We start from the raw sequence: 25,739 nt of genomic DNA, 5'->3' as shown, positions 1-25,739 counted from the left end.
GACACTTTGCGACTATAGCATGTTAATGTGTATGTACGAATATATGCATTTTATACAATATTTAGAATCTTAAATAGTTGGCCAAATCGCAAAACTCTTTATAAATCTTAAAACAGCCCGCCAACAAGAACATGTTGGAAACGCTTAATATAGCAATATTTTGATTTCGGTCCAATAGCTAATCTGAAATAAAAAGCCAGATTTGAAACAAAAAGAAGAAAAGAATGGAAACGAAAGAAAACAGAATAACTCATACGCAGAGTTATTGATGCCCATAAGTTACTCAACATTTACCACGCAAAACGTTTCCAGAAATTTACTGCTATCAACCTCATATTTGGCCATTTTTTCCCGCTAGAGGTAGATTTAAGAAAGAAAACATAAAAGAAGAAATTGAACAACTCTAAACAATAAATCCAATGTGCTGGAGTGTAAGAGAAAAATAGGGAGGGAAGGAGAGAAAACGAAAGAGAGATAGTCGATACTATAGAACAAGGAAAAATTCTGAACTTAAAGACAAACAAGTATATATATATATATATATATATATATATATATATATATATATATATATATATATATATATATATATATATATATAAAAGAATGTTTGTCAGTGTTTGGCTCCATGACAAATTGTTCTACGTAAAATGAAACCAGGAGGAAAAGCGAAAGAATAACAAGAAAAAAATATAAAAAGAGAGAAGGAAAATCCATAGCTTGTGGTGAGAACATCTTGGCCTTTAATTTTATATTTTTAAAAAATAGAAAAAAAAAGATTATAACAAGACCTGGGAAAATAACTGAACGTAAGGTTGAATACCATACAAAAAAGGTTTATTTCCGTATACATGATCAAAGTCATACGAGAGAAATAAAATTATAAATAAGAAATTTATATTGAAATGGGCCAGAATACAGGACAAAATAGGTTATCGATTCTACATTATATATTTCTCCCTTATTGTTACTTATCTACATTTTATTCTGAATTTTCAGGAAGAATTTATACATAATACTGACTGAAATGCTCGTTATTCGCAGGAGAGAATAGATTTATGAAAAATATTTGAACCTCTTCCACCCTTTCCAACACATTTCAATGAAGGTATAGGTAGAGCATAGGATGAGCAAATTATAGTCCGGAATACCAAGTTTTATTACAAAAATCCTAACTATTATAAACAGCATGTTAGAAAAATCACTATGATGTAAAATCTCCTAATACTTTGGTAAAATATGGTATTCTAGGGAAGGATTCCACAGAGCTCCGAGCAAGCTATATGGAGTGGATTTAGGATCTCCAATGCTCCATGTAAGCAGAGGAGGGTTAATGGCCACAAATCTCCACGCAAGCCGGATGGCTGATGTTATGAGTCCCACAAAGTTCTAAACAAACTAAGTGGGAGAAAAGGAGACCTAGAGTTTCGAGCAGCTATAGGCCTGGAATCAGGCTCCTCTCAAAGCTCCAGGCAAGCTGAGAGTGTGGAGGCGACCAGCCAAAGACTGATAGATCCTCCGGGTTATATAGGTAGTCTAGTGTGGCGGTAGCGCTGGTGTCCCTGTCCTCTGGTACTGTAGTAACTCGTAGTAGAACGCACATGGTTATTGCTTGTAAGCATAAGCATGTATAGGTTGTTTGTTTGTCAATATAGCCTTGTACGGAATATTACAATATTTTTAGCATTAACATTTGAACGTCCTACACATTTAGGATAAACCATTTAATTAAATGGGCTTAATAAAAATACAGCTTGAGATAGGAATCAGCTGACTATGTTTCGAGATTTATTTCAAACAATTCAACCATTTTTCCATGATACGATCATCCACAAGATCAGATTCATTTTTATACCTATATATATTAGATATAGTACAAGAATTTTGAAGATTAATGCGGGAGTATAAGGTATTTGTAAGTGGAAGCACCATTTTCTTTATAGCGTAAAGAAACATAATTTTAAGTTGAATTTATAATGGTCTAATGGGGATATCTAAGACACGGAGACCGTGATAAATGTTTTGAGGCCAACTTAAATTCATCTTACATTCATTGTTTAAGAGTATTATGTAAGTACATAAAAAGGTATTATTATGAAATACAATTTGACATAATGAACTACATTGGACAGTTAGCATAGTTTAATGTAATTTTTTTTAACAGCTTCTGAAAATTCTTTGGACAAAACATTTTAATTTCTAAAAACCAAGAAATGGCTAAATCCATTCCTCCTTCAACGATACAATGAATCGTTCTCACGTTAATAAGGACAAAAGACCTCCAGAATAAGGATGAAGAAGTTGAGAAAAACTCGTCGTGTTTTCTTGAGGTAACAATGAGTCAGAAGTACCAATATTTCAAATTTACTTCTCTATTCTGCCCCATAACCAAATCAGAGACTTTTCTTTGGTAGCAACGAAGTAAGCATTAAGAATGTATTAATTGTTTCTTTTTAAACGTATATTTATCTAAACAAGCAACTGAAAGTACCAGAAGACCGATGGTGTTGCAGGGGAACTTAGCTTCCATGGCCATTTCTTAATTATGCGCCTGGAGCCTAGTTCTTCTACGCAAGTTCATCAACGTTTTCGAGAGACCGTACGATGTGGAGTGCATATAACGTGTTAAAAAAATTATTACATATGCTTTTCATAAGTCAATGACAGAAATAGTTATCTTGTAAATAAGAAATATGTCTGGAAACTCTTTATTTGTATCTATAGTTGTGCGCTGTCTAATGTACCGTGGCACCAACATTAGCTACAAGAAATGACACCCAGCAAACGTTAGTCGTTCCAGTGGGAACGATAGTTCTTTAATTCTCAAGATTGATATAGTTTTGGACTTCCGAACTATGCTTTCTCTCCCTCCCTCTCTCTCTCTCGCTTCCTTTTCCTCTTGTTCAGACGCTAACTCTATCCAAGGTATCTAATTTGTAAAAATTCCCCTAATTCTCGAACATCAGAAGTTTCAATGAAACTAATAAATTTTGTTTTCTGGTCGTGGTCACCCTTATCTATCAATGATCTCTTCAAATCCTTTCCCAGAGCCTTCTGTATGCATGTATGAGTAAAGTGACCAGTCCTTCAACAGCAGAAAAAGTTTCCTAGGTTCTAAAGCAATTAAATCACAGCTCGCATGATAAATACCACTGTACCTGAGAATTTTCTACTATCTATTGCTATCTTTATACCATAAATTCTTCAACCTTTATAATGCATCTTCTTTAATCAACAGGACGTAACAGAAGAACATATTTCATCTCATTCCCAACTAAGTATGTAAGTTTCCAAAGTTATTTATTGTTATGCATTCGCTGAATACTTCTTTGAAAATTTTTGTAAAATGAAAATTCGAGTAAAATTTATACTTAACAATATAGTAATGTACAAATCAAGTTAAATGTGTTCCTTTAGAGTTGTAAAAGAAGTAACATTTAGTTTCTTATGGTATATGAAAGTGTTTGTTTTCTCTTTTTTTAAATAAAAATTTGTATACATATAACAGCAAAGTAAGTAAATAAGTTAAAATAATGTGTTTTAAGTAAGATGTTGCTCGCTCCCTGCAGTTGTGGTTTCCAGCTGTCTCCTAAATCTTTAGTTGAGAAGACCAGCAGCAGAAGAAAGGGAAAGAAAAAAGACAAGAAAGAGCGTAAAAAGAAATTTGAACAAAGTGTGTAGGTTAATTCATTTGTATTAAAAAGAAAAGAAAACAAAATCTAAGGCTATAGCATCACTGAGCACGAATTTGCATGCAAATTGGATTAAAGCTAGAGAAAAAAAGAAAAGAAAAGGAAAACCACACTCGTGTGGTATGTTCTAACAATATTTTAGTACGTGCGTGTGTGTGAGAGAGAGATAGAGAGTGTGTGTGTGTGAAGGAAGAGAAAGGACGAGATGAAGAATACTAGTGACAGAGTTTTACATTTTAGCTTTTTTTTTTTTTTTTTTTTTTAGAAGGAAAGAAAGTTTCTTATTCTCGTTCCAATTTCTCTGTTTTTCTTCTCCTTTTCTTCCTCTCTCTTCCAGATCTCTCTCATTTTCTTTAAACTCATTTTCTTTGTCCGGAACATTTACTCCATCTTCCTCCGCTCTTTGATTTTTTTTATTTCTCTCCATTTGTTCCTTTTTTCCTTCTTTCTTTCTTTTCCTTTCTTACACCTACTCTTAAGTTCCCATCGTTACTTATATACACTATTTCTCTCTCACGCACACACTACAGCTGCTCTACGTACATATATAGTACATTCCGTATACCTGTATGTCTTACATGGAGTGTGACGTACGACTGACTTGTACTCAGAAAGAAAAAAAGAGAAAGAAGGAAACAGCTCTGAGTCTAGTTGGCGAAAGAAATACAACAAAATTTTCAGCAACAAGATTTGTTAGGTGAGAAACTTTGTTCTTTGTTCTTTATATATATAGCCTAGTATATACTTTTTTTTTTTTTTTTTTGCCGTCTTTTCCAGGAGGTCGCCACTGAGACCAATTTTCCATACTCAAGTTCTCTTTGTTTTACTTCTACGCTACACTACACACACTACACACACACACACACACACACACAAACACACTATCTTCATCCTCCCTGCGTTTTTAGTTTAGTTCTTTTCCCGACAAAAATCATACCCTAACTCCTTTTACTCTCAACATTTGGGACACATTCTTCCTTCAGGGATATATTCGCTGTCTCTTTCTGAGAAAGCAAAAATCATATTTGAGTCGTCTTGTGCTTGTACTTCATGTTGGAGAAATATAACAGAAAATGACGGCAGCTTTACCTTTCTCTGGAGCCAGACGGGAGATGGTTAAAAAAAAAGAAAGACGTCTTTTTTTTTTCGAAGTTTGTTGTTTAGCTCATGAACTTTTTCTCGTTTTCTGACTCTTCTCGTTTTTGTACTTTCTTTTTTATTATATAATCTTCTTTTCTGCTTTTTCTTTTTTTTATCATAAAAGTTTCTTATATGTCAGTCAGAGCGTTTCCACCAAAGTAAGTCTCGATGAAAACCTGGGAAACCTTTGGAATGATGTCACATATTTCAGCAATACCGTTCGTACGTATTCTATACACGACATACAAGAGAGCAAGTTTAGATTTTTACACAAAGGACTTCTTGAATACATTTTTTCTTTGTTGTAAATAGAGATATTGGATGATATAAGAGAAAATATTACCAAACTTCAGACCCACATTTGAGTTCTCGAAATTCCGAACGAAAAATCTCTCTTATTAAATTTTCTTCATTCAAAACAATCTGAGATGTTAAAGAACTTGAGAATGCAAAGCGTAATTCATATTCAGAGTGTTCATTTTCTAACTTTGATTTTATAACTGATACTCCAATTATCCCGATTAATGAGTTCTGAACTTAAGCCGGACAAGCAGAAACCCGAATAATTGCGGAAATTGTACCAAAAAAAAAAAAGAAAAGAAAAAGAAAAGAAAAGAAAAGAAAAGATAATCATGTTGTAAAATTAAAAAAAAAAATGAAACTCGTTTTTCTTTAGTAAAAAAGATTAGCCTAATGTATAGTAAAAATAAGAAACAAGTACAATGAAATTAGTAAACACGAGGTCAAGATTGCGTGAGCACAATGAAATCAGTGAGCAAGAGATCGAGGAAGCGTTATTCTAATGAAATAAGGGAGCACAAAATTCAGAGAGTGTGAGTTCATGAAATTACTGAATGCAAAATCGTGGGAACATGAGTTAAAATAAATTAGTGAGTACAAAATTCAGAAATTGGGGGCACAATGAGATAAGTGAGCACGAGATCTAGAGAATATGAGCCCAATGAGATTACTGAGCATGAAATCAAGAGAATATTAACAAAATAAAATACATGAGTTTAAAATTGAGAGAGCGTGAGCCAATGAAATTATTGGGCACAAGATCGAGAGTGTGTGAGCTGAATGAAATTAGTGAACACGAGATCGAGAGAACGTGAATCCAATGAGACAAGTGAACAGGAGATCAAGAGAGCATGAGCCCATTGAGATTGATGAGCGCGAGATAGAGATAATGAACCTAGTGACATTAATGAGCGCAAGGTCGAGAGAGTGCAGTCTTCATCTATATATATAAAAGAGAACGTACAAAATTTTGTCCGCTCATCACGCTAATACGGCTGAACCAATTTCTTTCATTTTTGGGGGGTTATTAGGATTTGGACCCTAGATGGTTTTTATCATATCAATTTAATTTTTAATTACCAGTGTCTTGAGATAATTGACCATTCAAGTGTCCATAACGTACAAATCCTTTGTTATTAGTTCATCATAGGTAAAAATAAACGTATTTATATGCAACCCGCATGACCGTGTCACTCGGCGGGTTAACATAAATGACAGGCGATATACAGCGGAAAATAGCTTGAATCTTCTGTTTAAAATTTTTTAATTGATTTGCTTATTTTTACAGACACTTTTACAATATGCCAGCACCGGGATGACCGCAGCGAAGCGGGGCGGGTTAACATAAATGACAGGCGATATAATGTTCAGATTTACTGCAATCTTCTATGGTTTTTATCATATCACTTGAAAGCGAAAAAGTAAAAATTATCTAAGTAACAAAGTTTATTGCGTTCCGGGGTGACCGCAGCGAAGCGGGGTGAACGCTGCTAGTTGAGGATAAAAAAAAAAAAAATCCGAGCTGAAGCGAGTGCTGGCCTGATAAAACGCGGGCCTCATTGAGATTGGTGAGCATGCACCTCAGTGAGGATAGCACCTCAGATTTCAAAGTATTCATCTCTGAATAGAAAACAAGGTGGACGGGTCAAGCATAACATATTTCCTTCAGAATTTTCTTATAATTTTATTGATGGATCTAAAAAAAAGAACTTACAGTGGTTATATACTGGTTTATACTGGGGTATTTTGAGCAGTCCTTTAAATGTTACGTGTTACGTGTAATAATGACGATTAAAACTGGAATTATTGTGTAGTAAATTTTCGGAAGGAGGTAGATTGTACGTTAAAGAATAAATAGATGAAAGATAGGGGGGAAAAGTCATGACAGTCTATACTTTTTTTTTTTTTTTTTTTTTTTACCTAACACCCATGTTGTTTAGTATCATAAACATGGCTCTTAAACTTGAAACTATACACTTTACTGAAGAACGAAAATGACGAAATTACTTGACTCATCAATAGGTTCCAAACTAAATACATCCTCACGGAAAACCCCACTGATCGACTACTTGACAGTAATTTCTAAATTTTTAGATATGAATTTACTACCTCTTAGTTCATTCATGCTGTTTCTCGATTGTTATACAGTGCTAGATTAACAATCACAAAGTATGCATTCTCAATGTGAATCCGGGTCCTAACCACTACATACACGTACAATTATAATTATAGTAAATTAAAAATAGCCATGCTTTTAAAATGTTAACAAAAATCAAATTTAACCTTGTTTAGTGAAGCTAACGTAAAGTTAGTAACCTTTCTTTACTGTACGGTTAATGAAAGCTTGCAACTGACACTTGGACAGAACATGTCGTGTATTGGAGATGCAGATGCCAATGGCTCCGCGACAGTAGAGACAGTAGCTTTGTCAGCCAATTTAGAACGTTTAACTAATCATATTTGGTAGCTCAATAAATAACCTTGATTATATAACAAAGTGATTTGTAACGTATAATTTCCAAATAACATTAATAGTACCTGGAATATTAGATAATTCAACTATCAGAAACAGTCGGTCAGTGATCTTGATTGCCTAGGAATAATGTGAAAAATTACTGCAGTAACTGGCGAACAACCTACCACTTTGCTTTGTTTACAGCATGTACCACTATCTGTCAGAAGCCAGCTTTCTTTAATCGCACAATGAGAAGGAAAGAAAACAAATAGTAGATAAATGTATAGTTATATGATGTAAACTTCAAAATTCAGCTATATGGATCATGCACACTTATGGCCATCGTAAGTAGTTCCACGCAGACTCTAACGCACTCAATGAAGCTAACGTACGTTACACGTTTGTTTCACTTTCCTTTTTTCAAGGATATGAAATGAAAGAATTAAAAAAAAGTGCAGTAAAGCTTGTATCATGTGACCTTTGGGACTTATTTTGTCTAGAAAATGTCATCCAGTACTATTCGGTATTCTAGAACGTATATGTGACGTTAAAACATTCATTTTTGCTCCCTTCTTGTTACCTGGGTCCTTGGAATGAGTGATGGCTCCATTGTTTGTGTCTGTTCCTCTTTGTTTGTTTGTTGCTTGCTGTATCTGTGTATGTGAAAAAAAAAGGGAGAATAAGTAAGACAAAGTTGTTGAGATCGCGAATCTGGCCCAGATTTCTTATGTTATCTCCCCAGGAAAAACAAGTGACAATCTGGCTACTTTTGGCAGTTTTTTTATTCCTTTTTCTTTTATTTTTCTTTCTTTATCTTCTTTTTCTCTTTCGACGACTGTCCTGACTTTAGTTACTTCTTTTGGTAGAACTCCAGTAATACGAAGACTATCGTAAAAAGAATTGTAAAAAATATATTAAAAAAAAATACTTCCTTTGAGGGGATGATCCTAATGTCAATGAAGAACGAAAGAAAAAAATACAACTTCTTGCTCTTCGGTAACTTATATATATTTGATGGGTGAAATAATAGCTTCGTTTCCTGCACCACTACCCGTTTTTTTTATTGTTTTTTAAGAGAACGAAAAAGAAAGAAGATAGTGGTATGGTATATATAGTGGATATAAAGTTGACCCGTATATAAAACTTAGAAGAGTCCTTTTTTTATGGAAGAAAACATAAACTCTGTGAAAATAAGAGATCACAAGAAAAAGATATAGGTTACTGTTGGCACATCAAATGAAAGTTACCGGAAAAGAAGTTACGTAACAAGTAGAAAAACCAAAGGTGCCAAAACTGTTGCTTTTTTTTTTTAAAAAAAAAGGAGTTGAAAGACGTATAAAATACATAACTGATAACGCACATTTGAGAACATTTTTTCTCCTGGAGTTTTAGCTTTCTTTTCATTTCTATATTTATTTATTTATTTATTTATTTATTTATTAATTTTCGATTTTCAGACTAGGGAAGAAGAGGTTTAGAAGTAAAGGATAGATGCGGCTTAAGATCAATAAACCCTATACGTAAGTCTTGGAAGATAAGAGGAAATAGTAAAGTAAACAAGAGAGAAAGATGGAGAGTAAACTCTGATAAGACAGTAGAGAGGATAACCCGAAACTTGGATGGTCACTGTTACCTGTTAAGACGTTAACAGACTGACTGACTTGTTATATATACAGAAAACAGAATTTAAAAGAAAATCCTTACATGTATTTGATACATGATATAAATAGTCACCGTTAAAGTTGTCGTTACTCACTGTTAAAGTCGCTGTTACTCACCATTAAAGTCGCCATTACTCATTGTTAAACTAGCCGTTACTCACCGTTAAAGTCACCTTTACTAATCGTTAAAGGCACCGTTACCCTTTAAGATGTTAATGGATTGATTCTGTTAACGAACTCGGGCGAGATTATTACTCTAGCTATCTATTGGAAAAAGTAAAAAAAAATGCTTACGTATATAGCACATGAACTACAGATAGTCAAAACCGTTAAAATCGCCGAGCCTTTAAATTATAATTTTTGTCCTTAAGAATTGTGGTTTGGATTTTAAAAATGTCAACAATTCTCTTACTTCTAACATTAACTTCTTTTTTGTTAACTTTTTATAGTTTCTAATTTTAAAATAAATGTAGTGAAAAAAAAAGAGATCATAGTATTGATTCATGCTTATCTTTTACATCACAACCAAGGTGCTGCGCATCTTGTTGTGAGGCAGTAGGTTAGGTAGTGCTTCATAGAACAAAGCACTACAATATTTAGTTTATGTTTGTTATGATTATAACATGATATTGGGATTTATGACATCGAATTCTTTAGAAAATTTTGTAATTAATAGATTCTATCTATTGAATATTTACTGTCAGATTGATAACTTATTCGAACTCGTTGAAATTGTTTACTGTTAAGTTTGTAAAGCGGAAACTGTTATTTGTAAGAAGTAATCAACTAAATAAATAAATAAAGAAAGAAATCATATAAATACATTAAACAAAACTTGAAATGTTCTTATTTTCATGTATAGGTATTCATTAGTAATTAATACAGAGCTAGTTTAAATGATATTTACAAATGTATTGTTTTCTTGCATTATTAGCACATAATATATCTTCTATAAATTTGTACTAAATTATATGTAAACATGACTATACATATGCATGTATAGGGTAAAGGTTGGTAATGCGACATATTATATTAGGAGCTACTACAAGATAACCGTGTGTACATAAGGTTTAGTCGTCCTTATGTTCGACCATAGTGTCTTGTCTTCTCTGGTGTTATTCTCGAAAGTAAGTTCCAGCCCAATTAGGTAAGTCTGAGAGTTCTAGTCCAATTACGTGAGTCCAAGAGTTTTTAACCAATAGCTACTAAGCTAGTAGAACAGGCTAATGCCTTTTTCATCGTATTTTATAAAGGTATATAAAAAACGAAACAAGTGAAGTAATGGATTGAGAATTAGAAATACTACATACGAAGGCTGTTGAAAAAGTTTCTACCAACTATTACTACTTGCAGGAACACTAGTGTTCCGTTATTATGAAGTTATTACGAATGGATCTCTCTATATGTTTACATTATCCTTGATTATTGTTTAAACCGATTCGTTTATTTTTCACAGAAGCTTGGAGAAGTAGTTTTGTGTGAAAAATTGAAATTTCTAGTGAACACTTTCTGGCAATGTTTTTTTATGATTTCAAGTGTAACCTAACACCAAAACAATTTGGCTTAAGGAGATAAAGCACTTTCCTATTGAAACTGTGTATAATTGGTTACCATAATCCCTCTTTGGTTGCACAATTCTCAGTAATGAATATCGTGAAGGTCGCCGATCCTTGTCTGTTGTTGCCAGTAGTGTTGATACTGTTCGTGAAATGATTGAGGGAGATTGGCATGTGACATACCATAACATTCAGACATTCTTGTCAGTTTCTCTGACATGAAAGCAATATATACCATTTTCTATGGTCACCTGAAGGTGCGGAAACTTTAAAGCCGTTGGATCCCACATAGTTTGACTGAAATTCAAATATAGATTAGTCAAATTTCAAACTACATCATTACAGGGGATGAAACTTGGATCTATTCATACGAATCCAAATTAAACTGTAATCAACCGTCTGAGTACCTTGAAGTGAGCCAAAACCAACAAAATTTATTCGTTTGAGAAATGTTGCCAAACAAATGATTACTTGTTACTTTGGTTACACATATAACAAGCATAGCTTCAGAAGATCGAAGCTGAGTGATAGACAATTTGTTTGACAGAAATCATCAACAAATTACGGAAAACAAACGCAAATCGTTGCATGATTCTTGTTACGACCAATAAATTTTTTCCTTTTTTTCTTCTTTTTTTCCTTTTTTTACCGGTCGACAGAATATAATAACTGCAATAATGATAATTATTATTATTATTATTATTATTCCAAAGTAGAAATAAATAATTAAAATATTAAATAATTATGACTAAAAAAAATGGAAATTATATTTTAATGTAAAAGAAACTGATTTTACACTATTCATTATTTTGAAAGAAATCTACTGTACTGACATTAAGCAAAATCTCGTTTATTGATCAGAAGTTACCAGGATCTTGTCCTAAGCAACAATTCCATCAGTGAAATTAAATCTTTGTCTTTCTCATTAAAAATCTTATACTGAAGTTTGGTAATTACATTGAGAAATTTGTAACTGCACTTAAATTGAAATGAAAAATAACCTGTTCAATATGTTTATTGTTTCAGAAATAACAAAGAAACATCCATCATCGCATATACATAACAGTTGCCTAGACAGTGAGTTTGGCCTCAACACAGCAGCTCGTATCTTCATTTATCCATTACTTAGACCTAATACATATAAATAGGGCCTGCTAGCGCCTGCTAAGAAACTGGGATATTACACCTCAGGGTCGTCTTGCAGTATCAAAAAGAAATGATTAAGTTGAAAGTCATATTACACTATAATTACTTATTCTGACGAATATTACAGTTTATAAAAGCCATGCCATCACACGAACATTAAATGACACATACATTATTACTACTAATAATAAATTATTTATCGTGAGTTAAGAAGGAGCAGAGCAGTGGATTTATGACATTGGCGATACAATATACCAATATTTCCAGCTCTATTTACTTCTCCGAATAATTATTACTTAGTATGAAAAACACTATAATTATTCAACAATAAAAGAAATTAATGAGGAATGATATATTTACATGAAGAAAACATATATGGAATGTGAGGCATTGACTTAAACGAAAAAAATCATTCATTACTGCATTAGAAGCTGATTATAGATAAATCCCAATTTCCAGCATGGCACCACTAACCAGACAATATGATAATAACAATATTACCTGTTTTCTTAAGTTGTTCATTTCTAAATATTGCATGAATCGTAAGGTAACAAGATAGAGGTTTTCTGAGGCAGGCAACTGTGAATGATTGGTACCGTCGAAGCTCATTTCGTATGTTAGCACTCATTAATTACAAAATTTAATAATCAACTAAAGAATTTAGAATATGAAAATCGAGAATTTATATTTGTTACGCGATTACAGCTATAAGACATTCCCACTATGAACCTGAAGTGCATGACGCTACCGGTAATTAGCTACGAATCATCATCATCATCATCACACTGTTCAAATACACACGAAAAATAAAGCTTATAGAAATTTCTTTATCATTGATTAGTTTTAATTTTCAGTGCCGCTAGTGCCACCACTAATAACTAAAAAAAACTTTGTATTTAAACCTACTGCAAAATTTTCCGTATTAATCAGTCATCCTGGGATTCCCACTGCAGCTATCCGAACTCCTGTGAAGTAAATAATTGATTAGGGATTACCTCATAAAACGGTTATACCATCCAGCACCGTTCAAGTCCCAAATAAACTTCCTCGTTGTGCCTGCAGTATATTCCCATGACTGATAGAGATTGTCTGACGGTGTCAGAATACCACATTACAGTATTACAAAATGAATTCTCATCTTGGTGAAAAGTCCATAGTCTACACTTAAATTCACGTACGAAGTCCTACTCAGGTTACTTCATTGCTTCTACTGTCACTATCAAAGTTCCAATCAATAATTTTGCATAGATAAAATGGTCCAAAATGTAAATTTGATAACTTAAATCGATAGCAGGACTCGTCTCGACGCATAAACCTTTTATAGTTTTTCAAAAATTATATTCATACGTCACACCTAACAACTAATGCCGAGCTATGAATAAACTAGAATTTATCTCTGTAAGAACATTATTGCCTTGAATCATATTTAACATTCAAAATTTACTCCCGTAATTCCTAAATAAATGTTGATATTAAATTATTTCGTCCAAAAATGTGTAAAATATCTATTTTATACAGCACTATTTCTTTACTTTCTCTCTGAATTTCGATCGTCAGTTGTTTTGTTGCTATTAATTTCAACTGCCCGTACTTATAAATGGCAAGCACCGATTAAGAGAAGCAATTACAGCCATCAACGTTTATGCACTGTTCGACATCATTTGCAATATTAATAGTTAAATATTCGTAATAATTAATTTCTTTTTGTGTGGAAAATAGACTGCTTAAAATATAAATAATTACATATAATCAGCATGCACTATACTGATAAAGAAATTTTAGCTTGCACATTTCTTACTGTAACTAAATTTTGATTAAAAGTTTATAAATGTTGGAATTAAAAAGAATATGTCTAATCATGTGCAGTCCTTAAGCAATATTTATAATTTAAATTTACCTTTAATTTATCTTATTTATAAATCAAATTATTTAACTGAGAACTACAACCTCAGGAAATATACGAAAGGGTGAATACCCGGTACAGCTTGAGAATACGGTTGTACACTATAGAAAATTAATAAATTCATATCCAGACAAACGCTAATCATTCTTTTTAAATCGTGGATTTTTAACAAAAACACACGATCGATAACTGTAACAATCAATGTCACGGATTCAGAAGGATCCGTTACATTCTTCACCACCACAACGCCAGTTCCCACTCAGAACAACAAACTGTTTATTTTTTGTCCAATTAAAATGTTGAATTAATTACTCATTGTTTTATTCATTCAATATAACACACATGAAAAATCTGATTTAACCTGTATCCACACATGAAAAATAAGATGCATGGTGAGCAATTTACGTCACCTGCAGGTGTTGACGTATTTAGAACAGCAGTTTTAGAGGTACTTCTTCAAACCGCTGTGAAAGTATTATTTGTAACAGCGCCACTGTAAGTAGTAATTTGCAGAAACTTTTCGAGCAGCCCTCGCATACAAAACCTGAAGAAAAAGATTTAGTTTAATTACAAGATATTGACTTACAAATGTGCCGATATAAGACACTCCTTTATTACGCGGTGTCAAAAATAGGGTTGCCCACGATACGATACGAGACAGAAGTTCTATGACGAAATAATAGAAAATAAGACAGAGCTATTTTAATGGAAACATTTCTCGTGTAAGAACAATAACTCTGACACACCTCTTCGAAACAAAACAGCCTCAACTCATGCCTTGTAGACAATCCTAGACAAAAAGTTGTGGTAATATTAAAGGGTGTGGTCATATACTAAAATATTGCGGTAATGTATATGTTTCGAAATACGTTTGATAAAGTATAAATTATATCAAGTTCAGAATAAATTTATTTTACATAAGGACATCAACACGTAAAAATGTGTTGAACGATTCAGACATTAATGGTTTGTTATGCTGAAACTTATATATATACAGGGTGACTGGTAATTTGATGCATTCCTTGCACGGGGATATTCTACAAGTACTTTGGAAGATTTTTACCTATATGAACTGGGGATCGCAAATCAATAGTTTCTGAGTAATTTGCACATGTGTGATTTCTTTGAAATTTGCCGGCTAACAAGAGGGCGCGAGAAAGTTGTACGCTGAGCCACTTCCACATATCGTAGAACGAGGAAATTTAACATGCGTAATCCCGCATACCTATGTAGCTCATGCGGCAATGTCAGCTCTTAACTGTACACCGTTGCTGTGTTACAGGTCCGAAAGTGAGGTAAGGTGTAGTTGTCCAAAATCCATGAGTGCACCTCAGAAAGCAACGTGGCAACATCGCAGAAATAGCTACCCTTAGGAAGTGACTGCTTGGTTGGAAAGAGTGGAATGAAGATGGTGTGCGGTCAAGAGAAAACGTGAACTAAGTTGGATTTCATACCCAGGGTCGTGCATCTGTCTGGCGAAGATCCGGACAGAGAACGGGTGCGTTGTTTTCCATGAGGCGGACACCTTTTGTCAGCATGCCACATTCTGAAATTTCACAGAATCCCGCAACGCACGCAGCACTGAGGTATGGGACATCCTGGTAACTGTGGTACCCTTTGCCCGGAAAGCAAGTAGTAATACCCCATGCTGATTCCAAATAAACGTGATCATCATTTAGGTCGCTCAGAGTTGAACACGGACTTCTTTGGTAGTGGTACATCGGCACGCTGTCATTAAGAGCTGTACATTACCATATGACCTACATAGGTATGCGGGATTACACATGTTAAATTTCATCGCTCTACGATATGTGGAAGTGACTCAGCGTACAACTTTCTCGCGCCCTCTTGTTAGCCGGCAAATTTCAAAGAAATCACACATGTGCAAATTACTCAGAAACTACTGATTTGCGACCCCCAGAATATCTCCTTGCAAGGAATGCATCGTATTACCAGTCACCCTATATATATATATATATATAACACCATTAAAATAAACTTGTTTAAACTCTATTTACCTCATTTAATTACCATTCACTCATTCGCTTACGTAAGGTTACTACCTACGTATATGGTCCGATGCCTAATATTGCATGTATAAGAAAAGTAATAATCATAAAATAAAAGGTGCCAAAAGAAGTAGGATTCTATGAAGATTATACTGACATTCTATGTCACTTCTTTTAAGAGAAAGAGTAAAAGAAGTATCCTAAATGATAGGCAATTTTCTGCGACGCTTAATTCAAAATACGAAAAGAATAAAAAGATATATCGTTTCTCTCTGATAAATAGGTTTCGTCATTTCAGTGTTACAGGACATTCTGGATTTATGTCACACAGAGAAATACAGTCGAATGAATTTAAGAACATATGGCTGAAGTAAGAGTTTTGAGCAGCCGAACACGTATTGTGAGAAGAATAATTTCCGTAATAATTTCCGCTTAGTATGTGGAAATGTCGGTAACTTTTAGTACACCTTAAGGCAAGCCGAATCTTTTTTTCTCTCTGCGTTCCTTATTGTTATTCTGAAGTGTAGGAGAGGAAATTTACCCACAAATGGAAGAAGTTTAATGTATCATTTTCTCATGGTTCCATTTTCGTGCTATATAACAGCAAAAGATGTAAAAATAGGAAAGATGGGGGAATTGAGGCGCGAAAATCATCTCGTTTCACCGTCATCCAGATTAGAGTTACAGTGAACATTAGGTTGTGTTTCTCGTTCCAATTTCTCCCTTTCTACCTTCTCCCGTGATGTACTAAACCTTTCAATGTGTCTCCTTCTGAATGACAGTTCTTCCTCTTCCCGTTTCCCCCCCGCTTTCCTTTAGTTTATCGATGCAGAGTTCCAATATTCTACCGTGAACAACGCGGCTGTTAAGTTTTATAACGTTTTCTCTCTCCCTTCCTCTTCTGTTCCGACCAACAGAAAATCCCTCCTTGCAGTACAGAAGGGAAAAGAAGAGAAAGAAGAAAAAATCCCTTCTATACCCTATTGCTTTCTACTTCGTCTTACACGAAAATTCCTTAGCAGACGAGTCTTCCTAACGAAAATCCAGGGGAGGGTTAAGAGCGGAAAGGGAAGGGGAATTTTATTGGTTTTCTACTAGCACTTCTTCCCTCGTACTTATCTCACGAACCATGACAGCGACTTGTCGTAGGCGATTTTCCATACTCTTTTTCTATATCCTTACCTCCTGAATCTTCTCTTGAGAGGCAGGGATCTTCATCACTTTTTTCTCTCGCTCTCATCCCATTCCAGTGTTCTTCGACATCTTCGGATTGTGCACCGACAGAAAGTATAGGTAATAATAATAAGAAAAAAAAAGAAAGGAGAAGGTGTTAACTTGGTCTACTTTCAGAGGTGAGATGAAGGTTCTGACATATTTAGGATGCAACTCCAGAATTGGGCTAAGGTCGTCTTGGTTTTTTACAGATCCTCTCTGCGTCTATACGTCTCGGCTAGTGAGGGAATTATTATTGAAGCATAAAATAGAAAGAAAAAAAGAGAGTGCAGGTGTCTAGATTTTCTTTTTAACCCATTTGTCAGTGTAAAAACTTATTGTGGAAAACATCCATCCATAACGTGAGTGATAGGATAATAGGTTGACCTAAAAGTAAATCAGTTTCAGTATTGCCTCCATTTTCTTCAACTAATTTTGTCGTATTTTCTAACAAATAATGCATAGATAACGTCAAAATCATCTAAATAAGGGATATAGTTGTATCGAATGTATTTAGATTAGATTGTTTGATTAAGAGTGTACTGACCACTATCTTTAACTCATTGACTTACATGGAGAAGTAGTCTCCCCTATTTCTTTGAAATGAACAGGAATCTTTAATAGTTTGATTTCACTAATTTCATTATACGAATGAAGATTACTTCAATGTCCCATGTTTTGCCCAAATGAAGTTGTATTTTATATATGTACACTCATGTCCAAAATTATTGTCGCATGTCTATAGATGTTGTTCTAGGAATATAATTTGATAACGAATTCACCCGGTTTTTCTTACAATGTTAGTATGTGTATAATTGGCAAAGACATGTATGTGGCAAATTTCATGTCAAAAGAGCAGTAAAGAAGAACAATGAAACGAAAATAAAACTTTGTTGTCCATTTAGCATCATTTTGTTTTATTCATTCTAATTTTCGTATTTATGATTCTTTTCCTATGAAATTTACCACAAATATACATTTCCCGATTATACACATAATATCAGTATTAAAAGTACCCTGCAAAATCATTATCAAATTATATTCTTATTAGAAAACAGTTATAGATATGCGACAACCATTTTGGACATGAGTGTATATGAGGTATTTTTTAAGTACAAATAAATCGTGTGGCCCACGAGGCGAGACGAGACGAGACAATTCGTAGGTCTCGTCTCATCTTTATTCTCGGAAAACATTTTTTTGTTTCATCTCGTTTCGTAAATGTATATACAGCATTTACACCCTAATTTTTGTCTTAATTTCCTTCTTTGTCATGAAAGGTCAACATAATGAATTATACAACATAATTTAAACTATATTTATTATTGGAGTATATTGTACAAATGATTTGAGTATCTTTAAACTTGATACATGTTCTACATTATGTTCGTAATCCATTTATAGTATTTATGCTATGAATCATGTAATACCAGAACAATGTTTGAGATCTAAGACGTTGGTGAACTAGTGTTGCCTACAAAACTTATGAAAGTTCTCATCTTGTCTCGAATTTAGGACTTTAGTTCTTATCTCGTGGCCAACGTCACACTTAAGTGTAAAGGACATTTTTTTGTAGTAAGCAATGTTAACAGTTTTCTGCTAACATTCATACTTTCACTTTTCTGTTATTCATCTATTGATCACAGGTAATTGGTATTATTTTCCGCTGTTAGGGAATAATAATAATAATGAAATAGATACCCAATGATAACACAAACTGAATACCACGAAAGATATGACAAATTGGCAAAAATCAAGCAGTAGCGTTGAAACAGAAAATGAAACCAGAAGTACCGCAATAAAAATACGAATCGAAATCCATACTAGTGGAAAACAAGTACAAACTTTACTGGGACAGAACAATATTAATCAATAAAAAAATACATGATAATTGGCCGGACATCGCAGTAATAAGCAAAGAGAAAGAAGAAGCACAACTAGCAAACATCACAATATCCAACACAGCAGATCTGTAGAAAGCAAACATAAAAAATATACTAAAACACAATAACACACTGAGCAAGGCTATGCTACAATATGTTAAAAAAAAAAAACAACACAATATTGATATTAATATGTGATAACATTGTTTTTTTTTTTAATATTATCACATAGCCTTGCTCAGTGTGTTATTGTGTTTTAGTACAAAATGGAAACAAGGCCTGATATAATAAAAAATATACAAATATCTAGACCAAAACATAAAAGAATAATGAAAGACAGAAGTACTAAAATAACGTGAATAGTAATATCGAATACCAGAATTGTCCACAAGACGTTGAGGAAGGCTCTTGAAATAATTTGATTTGATGGAGAATTCATAAAGATTCAGAAGACCGTAATATTTTGACACATGGGGAATTGTAAGAAGCTTCCTAAATCCCAAAATAAAGAAAATAACACAAACTGTAATATAATTGGATGACTCACATATTACTATTTCATCTGCTGTCATGAGGAGTGGAGAAAATACGAAATAATAATAATAATAAAATAGTTATTACGCAATACGTAGGCTTGTCTATAAGACAAGAATTGAGTCTGTCTTATCTCAAAAAGTGAGGTCTCGTCTCGGAAAGTATCTGTTTCTATTGAAAGAGCTCTGTTTCGTTATCTCGTCTCATTTTTTGGACAACTCTATCAGATGTTTATTTCAAGAAAAGTAAGAGTGATAATTGAAATTTAATAGCAAATTTAAGATTAATTACTAATCAGTAACATTTAACAATATACTTACTTTAGCTTAAAAAACTACACATATTTTTATCTACTTTTTTTTACTTTTTCTTTTGAAGTTGAGAAAAGTATCTTTTTCCGAATGCGACATTTTTATAATAATTTGAAAATTGTGAAAATACGCTGTGAAATTCAATCAACACATTAAACTGGACAATGGTGAAAAATACAAAACAGACATTTACCATTCAAACATTACATCGTTAAAACCAAAATACTCTTCCACACATTTATAAGCGGTTCTTCAGGTCGTGTTTGTATCTTTTGACTTGACGAGGGATGCAAAAGGGATATTTCCAGAATTTGTAAGTGCTTTTAACAGTTGCTGCTGCACCGAAAAAGATGAAATCACTATGCCTACATACGTCACGATTTTCCACCACCTCTTTATGATTGGTGCTTCTGACTCATTCAATAACATGGCGGTGGCCATAATGGAAGATGATGCTTACGATGTACCCACTAATTCTGTTTCATCTAACATATGATTAAGTTTCACCTACAACTGGCTGTCTGAACATGCAGATTAATAATGGGTGGATATATTCTAGGAGGTAAACGCACCAATTTCTATTATAAATACTGTTCTTTGGACGTAAGTACTTGTATACTCCGTTATTATAAATATCTTCTTCAATTCGGGATTCTTGGATTGTCTCTTAGATTATCTCATTTTAAAGAAGAAACAATAATAAAACTAGAAAATGTTACAGAAATGACATACGTTGTTAGATCACATTAAGGTGAGAAAGTTCTTTAGCATGCAGAGACTTACTCGTAACAAACGGTGTTTTGGGTCAAGACACTAATGTCACTTCTTAATTCAAAACAAGCAATGATGTCATACTTAAATAGTTTAGAGTGAAGAAGATGTCCTTCTATTTTTACCGTGAAGAGGATGACAAAAGTCTGTTCAAATGCTAATCAAGTCTCAGTTCCAGTTCTGTAACTGTTAATCTTCGTTCGGAGTTCGTTTTACCGCAAGGAAGTGACTAATAGGCAGTTTTGTGTCACTTCGGTTATTTCATCAGGCACTTAGCTAAGTTATGAACCATTCGCTGGAGATATCTACAAATAAATTTTAAAAATAAAAGCTTAAGACAATTCACTAACTTTTGGCAATTTTGACGAAAAATTTCCTTCTCCTGCCCCCTTCCCCTAAATACCTCGTAGTTCTTTTTAATACTGGTGTATTGCCTGCAGCAAGGACAAACTGACGAACGGTGCATCCGATCCGGTCTCCGTCCAATAACTTGACAGATATTTTTTCACTTTGATACAAAACTATTCTTCTTTAGCCGAGTAATGATTCATGTAGGCTAAAGATTTGATTTTATGCTACATCTATACCCCTGTTTGCAATATAAAAAGAATTTAGTTCTATTGTTTTCTTGTATACTACACATACGTGTAGCATTGAATTACTTCCCAAATGTGGACCCCCTCCAACAAAAAATTTTCGTTGCCCGCCTCTTTGCATTGATATGAGGAAACTTTGGTAACAAATTGGGTAGAAATGATCACTGATCGTTATGAAGTGTTATATGTCAAATCAGTGTAAGCGAACTCTTATAGAAATGTCAGCTAAACTATCTACCAGTGATATTAAATAATTGTCTATTTGATTAGATAAAGTGTATGTGGTAATCACGGTCTTAGTCCGAACACTAAGACGTAGCGGCTTGAGACCATTTGGAGGGAGGGGCTAATTTGACTTCGCCTTACATTCTATATGCTTGGCTTGGAACTCTTGGAAGTTTCAGGGGGATTGAAGATGGTTGTATAGGGGCCTCACATGGCCACCGTCTAGCTAAAAGCCTGGTGGTAATGTGGGGAAATGTTGTATGAAAGCAGTACAAACTTCAATGTAGAGCTATATTTACAGCAGCATGGATCAATTTCTAGAAAAAATATAAAAATGATTTTTCTGCAACTGTAATCTCTTCTCAACCCTCAGCAACGGCTCTTACCTTCATACGTACATATAGTAGGTGAAGGTTTTCATTAATGCAAGGTATTCGTAAATCTTACGATAAAACAATATGTGACACTAAGATATACTTCTAATGTAACTAACGCATAACTATGTTTTGGTTTGTAAACATCCAATAGGTCGCTGAACATTTCTAATATCCAAGTTATCACTTTAATTTCTCTTGTTGTACAGGGGACACAACCTTCTAACTGTTGCTAGTTATTGGCTCGCGTATGAAAAGAATAAAGCAAATGTGATTCTTGCAAGATATGAACTTGATAAACTCACCACTCTCGCATTTATCGTCACCACCTAATTTCATTATTGCACTCCTTTGCTTTACTAACTGGGCTCCCACTCTTTAAAGTTGCTCTGAGCAGCTCCAGAACAGACAATTAATCTCGTCGCAACTAACATTATATTTCCTTGTGTTACGTTCTCAGCAGCACTTCACTTCAACATCGCTTCCTTTCTCATAATAAAATTGTGTTTTAACTAAAACAATAAAGATGCAAATTCTGAAATCCATGCTTAGAAATGAAGCCTTTATGTACTCATGTTGGATTGTATTTTTCTTATACTTTCTTATTATTTGTTTCTTTTCGTGTGAGCTATCATTTCCCAAAGTTCGTCGGTGTTGTATACGAACACCCTGTATATTGTTGATTATTATTATTATTATTATTATTATTATTATTATTATTATTATTATTATTATTATTAGTAGTAGTAGTAGTAGTAGTAGTAGTAGTAGTAGTAGTAGTAGTAGTCTAAAACCCCGAGTGTTAGCATTTTCCACTCTTTCTCCTTTCATACACTTTTTTTTTTCGCTCCACTGGTCCATACATTGATTATGAAATGTGTAGGTAAAATAGGAAATGATACACCTAATGCACTTTAAAGAAATGTGTACAATTTTTAAAATTCTGGTCACTCGCAAAAAAGTGTAGGACATTTTAACACTATTATTGCATGAAGTAGAAAACTCAATTAGTGAAAGAAGGTATTATTAATTTGTTTGATCTGAATTCGGTTAGGGAGAGGAGTACTGAACATTTTCAAAAAGATGTATTTTTTTATTTAAAAAAAGCGAACTACATATGAAGTTTATATTCACCATTGAATGCATTTATAGGTTTGGCTTTTAGACAGTCCTGTACATATGACCTTAATTTTTATGCAAATTAAAAAGTCGCTGATGTTTAAATCCATTGGCTTTATCGTGGGCTTAAGAGGGTGGTTGTAAATTGTTGAAGATTATAAACATAATTGAATAAGCTAGCCTTACATATTTCACTGTACGTACAAATGCGAGAAAAGTAAATGAATTATGTGACTTCTGCCGTATGCCCAAGCCTAACATTACTAACAAATACAATATCTTTATCATACTGATATGCATCATTGAACATATCTTTGTCACGTTCTTATTTCTTCTTCGTTGCCCTGGAATTAAAGCTGGAGGTCATTGGCACTTTACACATTAGATTTGGTTCCTCCGACCGACGAGTAATTGCACAATACGTGTTCATTTGTGGGAGGTGTGCGATTCATATCAAACGGAGGAGAAAAAGAAAAAAAAGGGAAGATACAATTAACGTAGGCGATACCGGTATTATTTCTTTTATATCTCTATTCATGAGCACGTACCAACTCAAATTAAAGGCAACGCCTTTTCGAAAATTATTGGGAGAGTACAGTAGCTCAGTGATAGTGTCTGTATCTACTGTACTAATCATCCCTGTTTCGACTCCAACTTATAAAACTTAGTAATGGACACCATCCATGAGATTTTTCGAGCTTCTCATCTCATTGGTAGCTTTGTCAGGTTGAACGGTAGCCTTTTATTTAGCGGTTTCGTAAAGAAAGAAAAGGAATAATTCTTTTACGTTTGCCTTTTTGTTTCTATGGCACCGTAACGCCCTATATCTCCAGAGCAAAAATAGCTTAAGTCAATCAAAGCAGCTATCGTTAAACAACTATCGAAAAGAGCTATCGTCAAATAGCTATAGAAAAGAGCTATCATCAAACAACGTTGAGAAGAGATATCGTCAAATTGCTATTGAGCTATCATCAAACAATGTTGAGAAGATATATATTCAAACAACTATCGAAAAGAGCTATCGTCAAGCAGTTATCACATAAAGCAGTTATTGTCAAACAATTACTGCAAGAAGTTATCAAACAAGTATAGGAAAGATCATTCTTCGGAGAACTACTAAAATAATATATCGTCAAACAACTATCGCATAAAGCTATCGTTGAATAGTTATCGAAAAGAACTATCAAGCGGCTATCTAAAAAGCTATCATCAAGAGCTATTATCGGAAAGATTGTCAAACAACTATCAGAAAGAGCTATTCACAAACAACTATCAGAAAGAGCTACTGACAAACAGCTATCAGAAAGTGTCATCGTCCAACAGCTATCGGAAAGAGTTATCGCCCAATAGCTATCAGAAAGAGTCATCAGACAACAGCTATCGGAAAGAACTGTCGCCAAACAGCTATCATGAAGAACTATCGTGAAACAGCTATCAGCTATCGCCGACCAGCTATCGAAAACAGCTTTTGTGAAACAGCTATTAAAAAGAAGCCATTGTGTTATCTCAACAAAGAAAAAACTAATGATACTAATACTGTATTAAAATCATTATCTAGGCAGATTGGAAATGAAGTGTAAAAGAATAAATTAATTTCGTTTCAGTACTGTCATAATAAGTGGAGAAAAATGGTCTCAGGATTTAGAGGTTTTACGGTAACACTATTATTTTTTTTAATTTATTGAACAAAGGGTTGAAATTGAAACTAATAGTGGGCTTGTAAACAGGGTTTGAGGTAATTAAGGCGGAGTGAAATAAATAAGATAATTAAATTTATTGAAACAGAGACTGATTTAATTAAAATATGAAAAATATACGTAAGAATGTTGTCATTATGCAGGATTTATCAATACTGAAACCGGAAGTGTATTTTGCTACTTTCTGTTTTTACCAGGGTGATAAGAACTGAGATGAAGTCTATTCTGTGGATGCTGAACTTATATCAAAGATCCATTTGTAGCCTTCTACTACCGTTTACGTCTGTGGGAACCAATATTGATACAAAAAATGGTAGTAGATTTCTATCAGTTCCGGAAGTAATAGAGAAATGAAGTACGGTAAGACATGAATTCTATTGTGGCAGTATTCAATCCATATATTTTTTTTAAAAAAAATCTCGTTTTCTATTACGGTTTTTCCACTATAACAATTAATATTGAAACTGGAAATTGTAGAGTTATACCACTTTTGATTTGAATACAGGGAAAAGAGTCACACTTATTCGTGAAAGGCTAAATACATTCCAAAAATCTCTCTATCTTTCACCATTTTGCTCTTAAGTGATCAACGTTGATATTGGAAGTGGATTTCTACCATTTCCAGTTTGTATAGAGGGTTAAGAATGTAAATGGAAACTGTTATTGGGACACTGAATCGATTCGAGAAAGACGTTTCTCGCTATTTATTATAGATTTTCTCTGATACCTGCTGACAAAGAGATGAACGGATATACATACAGTAGTTGTTTTATAACACCTTCTACACTTGTGCATAGCATAATTTGAAAGTCTAAAAATGGTAATTCTAACCTTAATCCTAATAGTAATTTTAATTGAAAAAATAGTGATTCAGAATTTATATAGAGTACGAGAGAAACTGTTGCTCCATATAAGCGTATTAATTAAATTTGTGTAGATGTGTTATCTGCATGAAACATCATGTCTACTGCTGTACACATATAAATAATTGTTCTCCACATAATCCAATATATCACAGTTGAAGAGTCTGTCGCAATAGCTGCTTGTCATTCAACCATATCAGAACGAGGATCGTAATGAATGATTCCCAATACAGCTATCAAATCAAATCAAATCAACAACATGTGAGGAGATTACGCCTACTCTGTGGTATTT

This window comes from Thermobia domestica, chromosome 9 (genome assembly GCF_964235325.1).
Source record: "Thermobia domestica chromosome 9, izTheDome1.hap1.1, whole genome shotgun sequence".
NCBI lineage: Eukaryota > Metazoa > Arthropoda > Insecta > Zygentoma > Lepismatidae > Thermobia > Thermobia domestica.
Note: the sequence above shows the minus strand (reverse complement) of the source record.